A 15990-nucleotide genomic window follows, 5' to 3' on the forward strand; every position below is an offset into this window, starting at 1 on the left:
GCATTGGCAGTTATCTAGTGAAGCCAGGAAGATGTGTCAATCCAAACCTCTACTTCAAAAGTGATCCAAGGTATGACTGTGATTTTGGTTTTACATGTTGATGGTCTATTCTTGATAGGTAATAGGCCTTTGATGATCAAAGTAAGAGGGAGTTGGCCTCTGAAGTTTGAAATGAAGAATCATGGCATGATGAATTACGTTTTGAAGTTGGGCAAAGAAAATCTATATTGTCAAGTTATTAAAGAAAGCGGAAATGCGAATCCTTGGACACTTCGATTGAATTTCAAGAAGTTATGAAGAGATATTATTGAAGCTGAGTTGGCAACTCATAGTTGATTGAAAATATTGATGTTCTGTGTGAACACATGTCCATATATACATGTTTGGAATAAAACTTGATTGAGCCGCTTCATACTGTTGAGTTGTTGTCGAGTAACCTTCGAGATATTTGCATGGGACGATAAATTTTTGGGTCTGAGATATTCTTCCTATGATATGTGACTACATGGATGTACTGACGCTAATTGGGATCGTTATTGATGATATACGCACATCTAGGTGTTGCCTTAGTATGAGATTTGCCATGATATTCTTGGATGAAAATGTTGTAGCTTTAAGCACAACCAAGGTTGAGTACAATGTTGCTGCCATGACTAGCTGCGAGGCAGGTTGAAGAAGCTCTTTGGAGAGTTGTTTGAGCAGGGTCTGGATATGACAAGTATACATTGTGATAATAATGAATGGGATCCAATTGGCGGAGAATCTCGTAGATAGATGGGGTCGACATATCTTCAACCGATGTTGCTGTACAAAACGAGCTTAGGCTTGTGGTTGTTGCCTCTGTGAGAGGGAGAATGAATAAGGCATCCTTTTGAGATATATATTTTCGTTCTAACATAATATTTGATTTGATATCCTACATAAACAGGAGACTGTTGCTATTGCGACATGATGATTGAATTGATACCAGATATGAGCACGATGATATGTTTATGATCTATGGAGAGCAGGACTGATCGAGAACACTGAGCCAGCTCTTCCCTCCTAACTGAGCTCCCAGGGTGAGGAATTGAGATGGAAGGCTCCTGGGATTGAGGGATCTCTGGACAATAGTGTCGTAGATGTTGCTCCGCTATCTGGTACCCATAGGGTTGGAGATGTTGCTCCCCTATCTTGGTCTTTGTAGAGTATACCCCAGTTGGCATAATAGCCACAAGCTAAGCTCGTTGGGATTGTTCACCCCCCCTGGCCAATAGGTGAGGAGGCTTGCGGGTGTGTGATCCTTACCTTTGGTAAGTCGAGTATCTCACCCAAGCTTGCATTATGATGCAAATGTTCTACCACATGAATATTGAGTGTCATTGTTGGGAAGATCAGTGGGCAATAGGATGGGTTGAGATTTGCTCCCCTATATCACCTATTGCCTGATATGGGGTTGAAGATGTTTTACTCCCCCATGAGATTCTGAGTTGAGATGTGATCCCTGATGTGGTTCCAGGTTGAGATGTGCTCTGTGATGATAAGTTCTCTGATGTTTCCCGGGTGGTAGCATTGGGCTCCCTATTGGCAGTCATTTCGGGTTGAGATTGAGCTCCCAGATGTAGATTTAGGTTGAGATGTGCTCCTTGATATTGTTCCAGATTGCGATGTGCTCTCCAACGTGATATAGGGTGGTATCTTAGGTTCCCCACCGATGTCAAATTCTTCTTCTTTTAGATTTGACAATGTTCAACATATGAGCATAGACAATCAAGAGATAAGCAGAGATGAGCAAAAATGTGCGGTGATAACACTTGATAATGAGATACTTGAAACAAGATATGATTTGATGATGGGATACTTGCGATGATTACATGATGCAGTTGGACCAATGTTGCACGAAACGGGAGCGAAGCGGAAGCGCGGAGCACGGAAGCGTCATTTTCCAAAAATCTAGGAAGCGAAGCGTCCGCGGAAGCGTCTGCTATATATATATATATATTTTTATATTTTTTTGCATTTATACTCAAAACAAGCATCCCAAATACCAAATTAATTGTAGAAGACATGAAAACATGCATATTTTTGCATAAATCAAGATAGATATGGCATCCATGATTCCATTGTAGTTACTTACTAGTACAACAATCATCTATATTCTAGCTATTACAAACATACATCAAATTTTTAAGCATATTATAAAACATAAAACATTTAAGCATATTATAAAACATAAAACATAGAGCATATTATGATTTATCTAGCAAGTGAGCAACTGTCAACATTTGTCACGTCCAAAATTCAAATAATAATGTTTACAAAATATGTCACTTGGTCACCGCCAAGCCAAAAAGGTTCAAAATTCAAATTCACAAGTCTACAAGTCTAATGAGTAATCTATGACAAAAAGAAGTAGATTGTGAATATATCTACTAATCTCTCCTCCTTCCACCACGAATAGAACGTGATGGCGGGCCTCCACGTGGTGGCAATGAAGAAGATGGTCCCTGTGTAAGTCGTGGCACTGGAACTGATGAAGAAGAACCCCCTGCTGTTGGTGTTGAACCATGGAACCTAGGAACCAAGGGACCAGATGGGGGTGGGGGTGGTGGCATATCAACACGGTCATCATCATCCTAGAATCGCTCAAAAAATTCATGCAAAAAAAAAAAAACACTAGTTAACAAAAAAATTAAAAACATGAATTAGAGAAATGCTTTATAAGGGAAAATTGGAAAATTCATACCACAATGGACATACCTGGATAAGAGCATCCTCTAATTGCTCTAGTCGCAACACTCCATCCTCCAAATTGGGCTCCTCTGGATTCTTGTCCCAAGTCAACAAGTCTTTATTAGACTTTGCATCTTCACAGTAATGGGACAACAATCGCAAGTTGTAATGAACATAAACCAAGCTCTCTGCCCGGTCTAAATTCAACCTGTTCCTTTTAACACTGTGGATGAAAGAATAAGAGCTCCAACACCTCTCTGCAGAAGAAGTGTTTACCACCTGTGATAGCACCCGCAATGCCAAACTCTGTAGAAGTGGAGTAGCCCCTCCATGCATGTTCCACCACTCAAGAGCAGAAAAATGCTCTCGATCTTGAATTGCATGCATGCTCCCAAATGGACTAGTGTTGAGCGTATAGTTGCTCACCTGTCTCCGTACCAATGCAGCCTCCTCATTATCAGGGATTAATCTACTCAATGCAGCCATATATTTTTCATGAACCTCTCTATCTTGGTGTGGTTTTTTCCTGCTTCCCCCCCCAGGTGCTGGTGTTGAAAGCCATGATGGATGATAGTATTTAGGTGTCAAAACATATGCTAATGCATGCAATGGAATATTTAGCATTTCCCATCGGTTTTGCACCTCTACACGAATATAATTGTACAAGGTGGTATCTCTAGGCTCAACAATGTCTTTAATCTGCCCCAACATGCTATCCATTTGCTCATACACCTCCCCAATTACTGGTCGATCTGAATCTGCAAACTTGATCATGTAATAAATTGGTTTGGTGAATTGCAAAACATATTTAACCTGTGACCAAAAGTAACTGTCAAGAACAGTGTCCTTGACTACATTAGCACCATCTGTGTCAGTGTTAATTTCATCCCATGTTTCAGCACACACCAGATTAGTTAAAGCTTGTCTCACCCTCACTAGCCGCCTAAAGGTGAGGTAATAACTAGCAAATCTTGTCTTTGCAATTTTAAGCAATTGCAACTTGGAGTAAGTGCCATAGAAGTAGTTTACCCTTGTATGCCCTGTGATGAATTTAATGAGTTGCTTCCCTTTCCTGTAAACCTCAGCAATCCACCCACAATCTTTGTGTTTCACAATATCATGCATCAAAAGGTTCAATGTGTGAACCAGGCACCCAGACCAAAAGATGTGTGGATGAGTACGCTCAATAATTTTTCCTGCTGCCTTACAATTTGCTGCATTATCTGTGATCACTTGAACCACATTATTCGGACCAACATCTTTGATTGATTTCAATAGGAGATCTGCAATGTTTTGTGCAGTTGCACTGATGGAGGAGGAGTCATGACATGCAATAAATACTGCACCACTAGAAGAAACACCAAGAACATTTATCAAATGTTGGTTTCTAATATTTGTCCACCCATCTGATACAATGGATACCCCAGAATCCACCCATTCATGTGTAAAACGTGTCAAAGCTCTTTGAACCTTAGCTTTTTCTCTTTCTAATAACACTGTTCTAGCTTTCTCATAGTTGGGGGCCTTGTATCCTTTTGGGGCTTCATTGATGGCCTTTACCATGTCATGCCAATAGGGAGAGCGAAGCACATTGAATGGTACACCGCAAGCACAAAGAAAACGGACTATCTTTCCATCCACATCATCCCTCCCAGAAACATTAAGGAAATCCCCTATTGTTTTTCTACCTCCAGAGGTTGCAGAAGTACCATGAGGAGATGGGCAACTACCAAATTTAGAGGTTGCACTTGATTCAGAATGAGTTTTTTGTTTCTTGTTTTTTCGTTGTGCAGCCATCTCTATTTGGATGTATTTTCTTCTTTCTTCAGTTGAAATGTTTGGGCAAATTTGTACCCCCACAGAACCCTTTTTTTCATCACTGTCCAGCACCCCACAAAGATGCCTCCTCAGACAGGTATATGAACCCGTATATGGTTTTCCTCCATGACAACCATGAGGGCACACAAATTTGTAAGATCCACCACCCTTTCCCCCATCAAGTTTGGTCACATAGTTCCACAAGGGATTTGATGTACCTTTCCCATCTTGTGCTTCAGTGTCCCCTTCAAGTTCATCCCCTTCCTCTTCAAACCCTTCCTCCTCATCATACATTGGGTCACTACTATTAGGACCAAGTTCATCCCCTTCCTCTTCCTCTCTATTCCTCACCCTTGCCATCATTAAAACCAAGAGTGGAATGATACATAGAAGCCAAAAGAACACCGTCTTGGAATATGGATATAGGTGGTGGACAACCTGTAAATAAAGGAGCAAGTAGAAACAATGGGAAAGAGTAGGAGAGGGAGGAGAAAAATACAATTTTTTTTTCAAAAAAACAAGGGAGTTTGGGGTTTGAACTTACCTCTTTAGCTCTTGTAGATGAAGTCCTCCAAGCTCCTCCTCCTTCTCCTAGCTCCTCCTTCTTCACTCCTCCAAGCTCTCCTCTCTTCTCCTCTCCTTTCCTCTCTTCTCTTCTCCTCTCCTCTCTTCTCTTCTCCAACTCTCATAAACTCAAAGTGAGAAAATGAGAAGAGAATGGGGGCTTTATTCTTTTCTAAACTCACCCTAAACTCACCCTAAACTCACCCTAACCCACCCCCTCATGCTAAGTTAAGTTAACTTTTAAAAGAAATTAAAAAAAATTTAAGTTAATTTTTGCTGCCCGCGGGTTGCGTCCGGGTTGCGTCGGGTTGCGTCCGGGTTGCGTGCGGGTTGCGTGCGCTTCCGGGCGGGTTGCGTGGCGCAACCGGATGCCCGAATCGCCCTCCGAAGCGCGGATCCGGGGCAACGCCACCTAAAAACCAGGAATCGTTTTTAAAAAACGGAATCGCGCAACCTAAAATTTGGAATCGCGCTTCGCCTGGAGATTCCGGAACGATTCCGTACGGGTCGCGATTCCGGCTTAGGATCCGCGGGGGGGGGGGGGCGATTCCTGCAACTATGAGTTGGACTTTCTTCCTAGCTGAGAGGGAGTGTTAATTTGGTAGGTCAATGGAAAATTCCAACCATGGGACAAGATTCCTCATTTCGGGAGGACCAATTTTGACTATTGAAGCGCTCAATTTTGACAAGGGAAACTTTTTTTTGAATAATGTCCCACATGTGCATATTTTGATCAAGTTGGCCAAAAAGATAAATTGGTCACCCTTGGAAGGCTATAAATATAAGTTGAGCAACCCTTCTTGGATCATTCTTCTATTCTCTTCCTTGTTTTTGGCTCGCACAGTTCTAAGGCAAGTTCGTGGAGAATGGGTTTGCAAGAAGGTGAAATTGCAGGGTCTGAAGCTCGCATCTTTGTTTTAGGGTTTTGGGTCTCAGTCGCAGGCATGTCATGGAGAAATCTCAGTTGCAATTGCATGCTGACAGGCTCATCCGTGCAATTGAAACCTTTCAGCCACACGCACAACACACAGATGATTAAAGATGACTACACTCTAATGAAGTGATATTTGATCAATACTCTTGCTGGAATCGTCTTTTGGATCTTGTTAGATAGATTTTCTTGGGATCACCTTCATGGATATTGTTTAGTTGTATGGATGAAAATATGGATCATTGTACTCTCTTTTGCTGAATCATTCAATGACAATCTAATAAGAAGAAGAATTTGAAAGGGTTTTGCCCTGGTCTTCGACCAATGCTGGTGTCTCTATATGTCAATGTTTTTCTTCTATTGTTCCTTTATTTTTTGTTGCATTGATGATGATGTTGTTCTTTCTATATAATTGCATATGTTGTTGAATAATGTTGTAAATCTGAATAATGTTATGATGCTATGGGGTGAATTTAATGTGTAAATGAAGAAATACAATTATCAAAGCAAAGAACAATATAACCCTAAGAAAAATTAACAAAAGGTTGACTTGGTGGAGAGAGAAAGGTTTTTTGGTCTAGTCTAAGGTCTTGGATTGTCTTAATTTGATTTGAATCTACTAGTGGAAGAGTTTGACTGGGTTTTCCCCTACATAGGGGTTTGAGCCCCAGCTGAGTGCCTATATCTGGTGTCATTGATCTTCATGCTTTTGATTTGATGATTGCTTGATGAGAAGAAGATAAAAGAATAACATAAAGAAATCAAATAAGAATACAAGAATATCACAAGTAATTGTCAACATAAGAAAATATTTCTGCCTTTCTGATTTTCTTACACGGTATCAAAGCTAAGGTGAAGGATAAGAAGGAAAAAGGAAACTTGATGATCTAAGGAAGAAGGGATCTAAAAAGTAAAGATCAAGAAAAAGGTTTCAAGGAAGACTGTAAGGAGAAAGACAATATAAGAGTTTTGAAGAGGAAGGCCTCTTATCTATATCAAGTAAGAGAGATATTGTGAAACCTATGGCATCTTCAATGAAGACAAAAAATAATCTAGAAAGAGCCACCAACTATAAAGCATGGAAGAAGAGGATAGATCTCATCCTTGCAAAGCACGAGTACTAGGAAAAGTCAAGGAAACCTCAAATGATGTAGGAAAGGAAAAGTACGAGGAAACAAACATCTTGGCCATGAATCTAATTGTAGATGGAGTAAAGGATAACGTAATTCCCTGCATATCCAATATAGATACTGCAAAAGGATGTATGAAGCGCTCTCCAAGCTATTCACCATCAAGAACATTGGACAAATAGCTAGTCTCAAGAATGAACTAAGAACAATAAAGATGACACTGTGTCTTCTTATTTTGTAAATCTCCAAAATAAGAGATGAGCTCCAAACTATTGATGAAGTCATACCAGATAAAGAACTTGTGATTGCTGCACTACTAGGTCTACCTAAACCATAGAGTGCCTTTGCAGTAGGTATTAGTAGTTGGAAAGAAACTCCATTGTTCGAAGCAATGTGTAATGCATGCAATGAAGAAGAAGCTCGCATCTCATTAGAAAGTAGTAAGAAGGAAGATGAAGAGAACATCACATCCAATGCATATTCTACTGACTACAAGAAAAAGGATGGAAGTAAGAAGTTTAAAGGACCAAAGAAGAAGATTGACCTATCTAAAATAGAATACTTTCATTGTCATGAGATGGGACACTACAAGAATCAATGTCCTGAAAATCCTAAAAGTAAGAAGAGAGAACATGCTACGGTTGCAGATGAAGCTCCACCTAAGGAGAACAAGATGAAAGAATTTGAAGTCAAAGACTTACATTATTAAGTCTCTTACATATCCTCCTGTTTATATCATAAACTATTGTTTTAGGTTTTGTAAAATTTTCTTTTATATTTTGATTTCTAGAGTTTATAGACCTAATATGTCTTGTTAGAAATTCTTGAGTTGTTTTGATAAGGTATAGGCATCCCTCAAAAGCATTGAATTGATTAAAGATTAAGAGAGAACCAATGTTGCAAACATCGCAATCAGGATTAAATCGGCGAGGGGAAAAAATCAGAAAAATCAGGTAAAAATCGGTAAAAATCAGGAAAAAAATCGGCAAATACAAAAATATTCATTTTTTTCATTTTTTAATATCTAAAGTATCTACAACATCAAATAAATGCATTGACACATAAATATGATAAAATAGCTAATATATAAGTTGTGTAATATCATTTCTAGTGCTACATCACACATAACAGTGAATCATGTCCTGAATAGTAAGTCCTGAGTCCCAACACAGCCTCAAATATCAACAAAAAATATAATAATGTATCTCCTATCATGAGTCATAATGTCATATACAATGAAATGAACCAAGTAACTAATACTATTGATTTCCTTTGCCCCTCTTGCGAGAAAATGCAATAGCTTTCCCTCTAGATGTAGATGTCGGTGGAGTTGGCAGTGGACTCTGTTGTGCTCTAGAAGCTGAAGAACTAGGAGCTACAGGAGGTAGACCACATCCTCTACTGGTGACAAAGGTAGCCTGGGTAGCTGGTGTCACCTCCTCTTCCTGTTGCCCCTCCTCTTCCTCCTCCTCCCCCTCTAACCCCTCCACTACCTCTTGCTCTAACCAATCAGCGGCAAACTCCATGAGAGGCCTCTCGACCACAACCCTCCATGCAACAGTGGTTTCAATCCCATCCAATGAGATGGCTTTCATATCAAATGTCCTCTCAAGTTGCCTCACCCACAATCGAAGATTGTAGTAGACGTAGACCATGTCATTAAGTTGTTGGGACTCCAACCTATACAAAGGTCATAAAATAATAATTATAAAAAATATTATTTAATAAATTCAAAAAATTAATTGGAAATTTGGAATATTTTAAGGTTTAAGTTTAACTTGTTGCGCTTCTTGGTGTGTATTTTTTCAAATACACTCTAGTTGCACTCGCATCCTAAGGAGTTACACTTTTGACTAAGGATTCGAATGGCAAGCTTTCGCAGATGGGGTACTCTGGCACCATAGCTTCTCCACCATGCATCTACAACAAAATTACAAATAAGATAAACATAAGAAAAAAATGAAATTCGAAAGCTAAAACAAAGTATGAAGTTATGAACTTGAAGAGACAATGAAATTTGAAACAAACTAAAAAATACCTAGCATTTTAGTCTTCCTATCAACCACAGCCATTTCAAAGCTAAATGTGCCACCTTCCATTCTGTATATCTCCATTTATTTGGAGATTTCTGCATGTTCTGTTGGTGATGGCACTATCCTCTAAACACAGGTGAAGAATCCATCCATGACCTCAACATCAAATAAGAACCCACAAGGGTAAGCAAATGCGGCGTTAAGGTAGATCCCTGCAGCATGAATGGAACAATAGAATTCTAGAGGGATTGAAGAGATATGAAACTAGTGGCAAACCGTGTAATGGTGGGGTGCACCAACTCCTTGTTGTTGGTGAATGTTCTCATCAAATGAAGCACAAATGCATGATTATATATAAATTTTGTAATGCTTTCTAATGAGTCAACAATATCTTTAAAAAAAAAAAAATCTTATGTCCTCCAACATCAAATCAATGCAATGTGCAGAACAAGGTGTCCAAAATAAAGTAGGATGCCTCTCCATAAGCATCTTGCCAGCATCAACATAATTTGCAGCATTGTCCGTTATGACTTGGCCAACATATTTTTAACCCACCTCCAAAATAAACACATCCAACAAATCACATAATATTTTGCATCTTCGACATATGCAAATGCATCAACAGATTTCATAAACATTTTCCCCTTGGGACAATTAACCAAGAAGTTTATAAGGATTCTCCCCTTTTGATCGATCCAACAATCTAACATCATAGTGCATCATGTGTGTGCCCGTGATGCCCTAAACTCCTCCAATCTTTTTGTGTAGTCAACCTTTTCATCTTGAAAAATGTGGCCTCTAAAGTCATCATAAGAAGGGACTTTGTACCTTGGGCCAACGATTGCAATAGCATCAACAACATGCTGGAAAAATGGATTATTCCTTGCAATGCTGAAAGGAATATCACTCCAAAGAAGAAACTTGCCCAACAACTTGTCAGCTTCTTTTTTCTCCTTTTTTTAAAGTATTGAAGAGATAGATGGGTGTGAACTAGCTATGGTTCTAGGAACAAAATATGATGAGGCAGTTATAGGGTTGGTTGTAGATATTGATGCTAAAGTAGAACAAGTGTCGCTCTCATATTCACCTCCTAACACTCTATTCCCTACTAGTTGACTCCTTATAGCTGACTTGGACTGTTTGGTTTTCTCTATTTCTTCCAATGATTTGAGAGCTCTTCGGATGATTTCCAGATTTGTATTAGTGCAAGGCCCTACCTCATGTCCAGGGATTTGTGCAAGGTGATACTTCAATCTATACACCCCCCACTCTCATATGATGCCCACACAACTTGCAAGACAAGTTTGATCTGTCAAACCCTCCATCAGGTTCACCAAATTCCCACAGAGGGTCCAATTTCCTTGGCATGTTTGTAACTTGGTTGAAATCTTGAGTTTTAATGTAAGATGAAGTTTGCAGTTGAACCTGGGCACAAGAAGAATTGCAAGCTAAAAAATTAAAAATAAAATTTACATACAACACATTGAATTTTTAACAAAAAAACCTCAACTCAATGCAACAGTAATAGAGAAAATGCACATTCAAACCAAAACAAAAATGATGCAAAAAATAAGAGCACAAGAAGAAATTAAACTAATAAATCTAACAATCAAGTTTTTGCATTGTTTACCAAAATGAACCCTTTCCACTCTATGCAACAAAAATGAAAAAAACACAATCAAATCCACTCAAAAACCATTGATAATCAATGGGTTATAGAAACCCAAGCAAAAACAAGAAAAAAACAAAAAAAAGGGCAAATTTGGTGCCCATACCTGAAAACCACACTTTGCTGAAGAAATTTGGTCCAAACTCGAATTTGTCTTGCTTGGGATGCTAAAATCTTGCGATTAAATGTTCGAAACACTGGTGATTGGAGAGAACCTCCACCATTTTACAAAAGATAGGTATCATGTTCTTTATTTTCCCTATCATGATTGAGTTCCTCTATACATCTAGCTTGGTTTGTATTGCATACTTATAATTCATTCTTTATATTTTCCTTGGTAGGCAAGGTTGTAGAAATACATAAGGATTATGGCCAAACTTGGAGGGAGACATCAAAAGAAAAGTCTTAAACAAGCTTACTGAAAAGAAAAACTCTACAAGGTTTGTTAAAGAACAACCCAATGTATGTTTTGTTGCAAACCTTGTTCTTACAAGAATGTATGATTATTCTTCATTTGGAATTTGGTTTGTATTACTAACTCTCTTGTGTCTAGGGTTTTGAATCATAAATATTCTTGTTAGGGTGATTAATCACTAGATTGAATCTACCCTTGCCATTCTATCACTTGCCATTTGTTCATTTTGGTAAAACCCTAACCCTTAGGGTGCATTGTAAAACCCTAGCCTTTTGATGCTTAGGGTATGTTGTCTATAATAATAAAACCCTTGTCTACTTAGGGTTTGTTAATAAAAGTCTAAGAACATATGATTAAACCCTTCTCTATTGATGATTAGGGTTTGTTGATGTTATAAGACTGTAACCTTTTAGGGTTTGTTGCTAATGTCTACGTTATAGGAGAAAACCCTAGATTTTAGGTTTGATGAATTAGGGTTTATGAACAAAACCCTTGTAATAGTTAAAGTAAGATGAAACCCTAGGTGTATAAGCTTTGGCATAATTGAAACCCTAGTCTGGTCAAAATTATTGTATATCAAATTTTGGGGTTTGATGTATGTATCTAGGGTTTACAATAAATCCCTTAGTAAGAGATTGATATAAGAAATAATAATGAAACCCTACATATAAAATGATAGAATGCTAGCTTGATTGTTGATATCCATGATTTAGTTTTATTGATGAAATCTAGGGTTTGTGACAAAACCCTAGTAGAGTTTAACATGAAATTCTAGTTCATAATATTGAAAATGCTATGATTGGATTGCTAACTTGATTCAATTGTTAATATCTAAGGCTTTAAGTCTCGATGATGGAATCTAGGGTTGTGACAAAACCATAGCAAAGTTAGGGAAATCTTGGATATAAAAGATGCAACTCTTGTTGATTGTGAACCTAACTAGGTTTAGATTCTGGATATCTGAAGCTTGATTGTTTTCATGCTTCCATTGTAATGACATGATAGCCATATTTTGATAAACTTAACTTCATGCTCCTGTATATTAGTACTTGGTTGTACTTCTTGTTGTAGATTTGCAGGTGCATGATCTTCAAGATGTTGAAGATATTGACCTACCTCATAATTGAAGATAACTTGATAACTATGATGAGCATGATAGAAAGAGGGAGTTGTAAAAATAATGATGAGATTAAAGATGAATAGACAATCGTGTTTCCATAGAAAGAATGATGCTCCTCAAGGAATAAAACTTTGAAAATTTGAAGTTTCTCCGATGATATGATAATACAAATAAAGGAGCATGTGTGGCTAGAAGAAAGAGGGTTTTGTTATAAAGAAGAAGCTTTGGATAAAGAAAGGGTATTTCTCCCAGTTAAGAGGGAGGACATATTGTGACAGCTATAGTAAAAGACATTGAAAAAAGAATGAAATCGAAGAATAGCTAAAGCACTACCAATGGTTGATTGATGAAGTTATAAACAAAATTTAGATATTTTGGAAGAAGTGTTGAGGCTGAGTTTGGTGCTGTTGGAAAAATTGGAGGAGGAAATCTCCGACAAGATATGTTTGATGATGATGACCTAAGCAAGATCAAAATATTTGATGACCCCGGAGGTTTGTGCTAACTTTTATATATTTAAACGTTTGTTACTAATTGGGGTTGTAATGATACAGCTAGATCTCTCCATAAGAAGGTTGAACACCATAGAAGCATGCTTGGACAATTGGATATATCTTATTCAATTTATAGGGACAAATGAAGCATCTTGGAGCGACAAGATGCTTGGGAGGGCATCTGGCTGGCCTATGATGATGTCTAGATCCCGAAGTAGGGAGGGTATCGTTGGTCTTGTGGAGCTCCAACCTTGGATACCTAGATCCCGAGCTTGGTGTTAGATCTAAAGCCTAACGATACCTATAGTGGCTAAAGCTTGGAACACGCCTTAGTCCCAATTGATTAGATACCTTGGTCAAGTATTTAATCTGTAGCACTGTGTGTGTTGTGAGTCTTCGTAGAAACATATCATTTTGAGTTCATCCTTGTACCTATGTAATTATGAATACCTCCCTAGTTAAGAGGGAGTGTTGAAAAATGTAACTAGTGTCGGTCTTCATAATTATATTTGAGCCATGATGTAATGTATTTGTCAAAAGAAAAATAAAAAGAAAATTTATTATGAAAGAAAATTTATTTATTAGCATGGGTTTCATGCTTTATTATTTTATTTTTAGGTCTAAGCCTCCATTGTAGGCTTCCAGGGCATATGTCATGAGTCATAGTCCTTGCCATAAATTAATAGACCCTTCTTGGGCTTTGTATAAGAAGAAAGAAAATTATTTTTATGTAAAATTAGTCAAATAACCCTCCTCCACCATGTCGGCCTCAAGTTCTACAAATAGGCCTCAAAAGGGAGCCAAAAACCACTATAAATAAGCAACTACTGCCACATAGAAAAGGAAATCAACATTTGATAACTAGAAGAATTGATCGTGACATCTCCATGGAAAAGGTATGAAGACTCCGAAGAAGTCTGGAAAGGAAGATGACCCTTGACATTTAATATCTTTTTGGAGAAGTGTCAATATGAATGCAGGATGTTGATGCAACAAGTAGATGTCATGATGTACGACCATCACAAAGGTAATTTGGTGCTCATTTTTTATTTTTGAACAACATCTGGATGGGCTAATGCAGGGCTACCAGAGGAAGAGTTATAAATGTCATCTACAACTAATACTCATGTGGTGGGATGATAAGATCCTGAAGAAAACATTATGTAGAGAAGGTAGATGTATGAAGGAAAGCCAGATATGGATTAGCAAATCACTTTCTGATGAAAGAAAGGATGACATGACTAACATGATTCATGAATGAAAGTGATGTATGGTCAATGCTCTAAGAAGAAGTCCCAAAAGATGTAGGCCCCATAACAAATAAGAAATTCATGATATCGAAAGAGGGAGTCCTACAAGCAGCTAGTTGTCTGAGTTGCTAGAAGCAAGTCCCTGGTTAAGCAGAGGCTTGGTCAAGTCCCTGGTTAAGAGGGAGCTTGGGTACATTCCTTTTATAGGAATGGGTATATCATTCTTGTCTTCACTTGGAAAGAAAGAATGGAGAATTGGGTAAGCATTTGGCATCCAATACTCTTTCAGGATGTGGTAGGGCATCCAAGATAAGAGTAGTCGTAGAGGACCGATATTCTTTGAGGACTGGGAATCCAATATAAGAATAGTCTTGGTGTAACATACTTTGAGAGAACCCGAGTGGGGTATGTTCCAGGAGAGACAATGATGAGGGTGGCTATAAATCATTGGTCTCACCAACATTGTGCTCAGATCTTGTGGAGAGATAGAGTTGTTAGTAAAGGCCTTGTTATGCGACAATGTTGGATGATATGATGCTATACAGATGGGTTACCAATCTGACTCTTCTTATGAGAATTTTTCAGATTGAGAATGTCAAGTACCATGTATGGATTATGAATACCTCCCTAGTTAAGAGGGAGTGTTGAAATATGTAACTAGGTTCAGTCTTCATAATGACATGTGTAATCATGATTTGTATGTAATTGGTGTAAAGAAGAAAAATAAAATTATTTTTGTTATGCTTGAGACATGGGTTTCATGCTCAAGGAATTTTATTTTTGTAGATAAAGCTCCCATTGAGAGCTTCTAGGGCTTGTCATGTGGTCTACAAGTCAAAAGAGTCTTTGTCATGTATGAGAGACCCTTCTTGGGCATGTTACATATTTATTTGAGTCATTGTAAGAGTCAAAAGACCCTCCAAGACCTTGTCACAAGTGCACAATCAAGTCGGTCCTCAAAAGAAGCAAGTTGATTTATCAAAAGGACAAGTCGGCCTATGGAAGATGTCAAGTCGGCTTATTTGCATGGAGAGATCACTATATAAAGGAGTACTTGGCCTCACTTGGAGAGACACACATCAAGCATCCGAAAAGGAGAAGGAAGTGCGAGGAAAGGGAAGAAAGGAGCCTCTCATCTAGCGAAGGGAAAGAGAAGAAGATCAAAGTATTTTGGCATTGTTTTTGGGTCATCTTCCTCACACGTGTGACTGCAGCTAGGGTTTCTGCAGTTAGGTATTGCAGACCTCAAGGAAACCGAGATCTAGTCCAAGTAAAGGGTATATTTGCTAGCCAAGATCACAAGAAGAAGTATTCAAGACAAGCGAAGGAGAGAAGCCACTCAAATCTGCCCCAATCAGCTCACACGTGTGGGATCTCTGTAATTGCAGGTAGGCCGAAAATTACAGGTCTGTGAAAAGAGGCCGAAATTCCAGAGAAGCCGAAATCAGAGGCGCAGAAGTCAGTTTGACTAGCATTGACTTGAAGAAGAAGAAGAGCTGTTCAAGGAAGCCTTGTGACTTGGTCTTGGAGAGGTTCTTAGGTCAAGGATCTTGGTCTTGGAATTCATCAATTGACGATTCTATAAGAAGAAGAATTCGGTGGGTTTCCCATTGTTTCATTGTTCTTTATGTTTTTGGTAGCTAATTGATGAAGAGAACACATAATATTAAGCAAGTAAAAGAAGAATCAAATGAAGTAAAATTTAAAATACATCACAAACAGTTATCACAAGAAAGAGAAAACATCCAATATCTCTGCCCTAGATTTCTCAACAATGTGGTCATATGATTTTCTGACAATTTGTTTCTTGAAATTCCTAAATCTTTCTAATTATTTAAATATATAACTTATAAA

The 15990-nt window shown here is 38.2% G+C and overlaps 1 protein-coding gene across 4 annotated transcripts in view; it reads right to left on the reverse strand.

The window, feature by feature from the left end:
- LOC149203174 (SCA7 domain-containing protein SELMODRAFT_431321-like) overlaps positions 1-15990 on the reverse strand; it is a 325301-nt gene that overhangs the window by 89535 nt on the left and 219776 nt on the right. The gene's annotated exons all lie outside the window — the stretch shown is intronic.

This window comes from Pinus tabuliformis, chromosome 2_1, assembly GCF_031772625.1.
Source record: "Pinus tabuliformis cultivar Carrire ecotype Pingquan chromosome 2_1, CPIR1, whole genome shotgun sequence".
NCBI lineage: Eukaryota > Viridiplantae > Streptophyta > Pinopsida > Pinales > Pinaceae > Pinus > Pinus tabuliformis.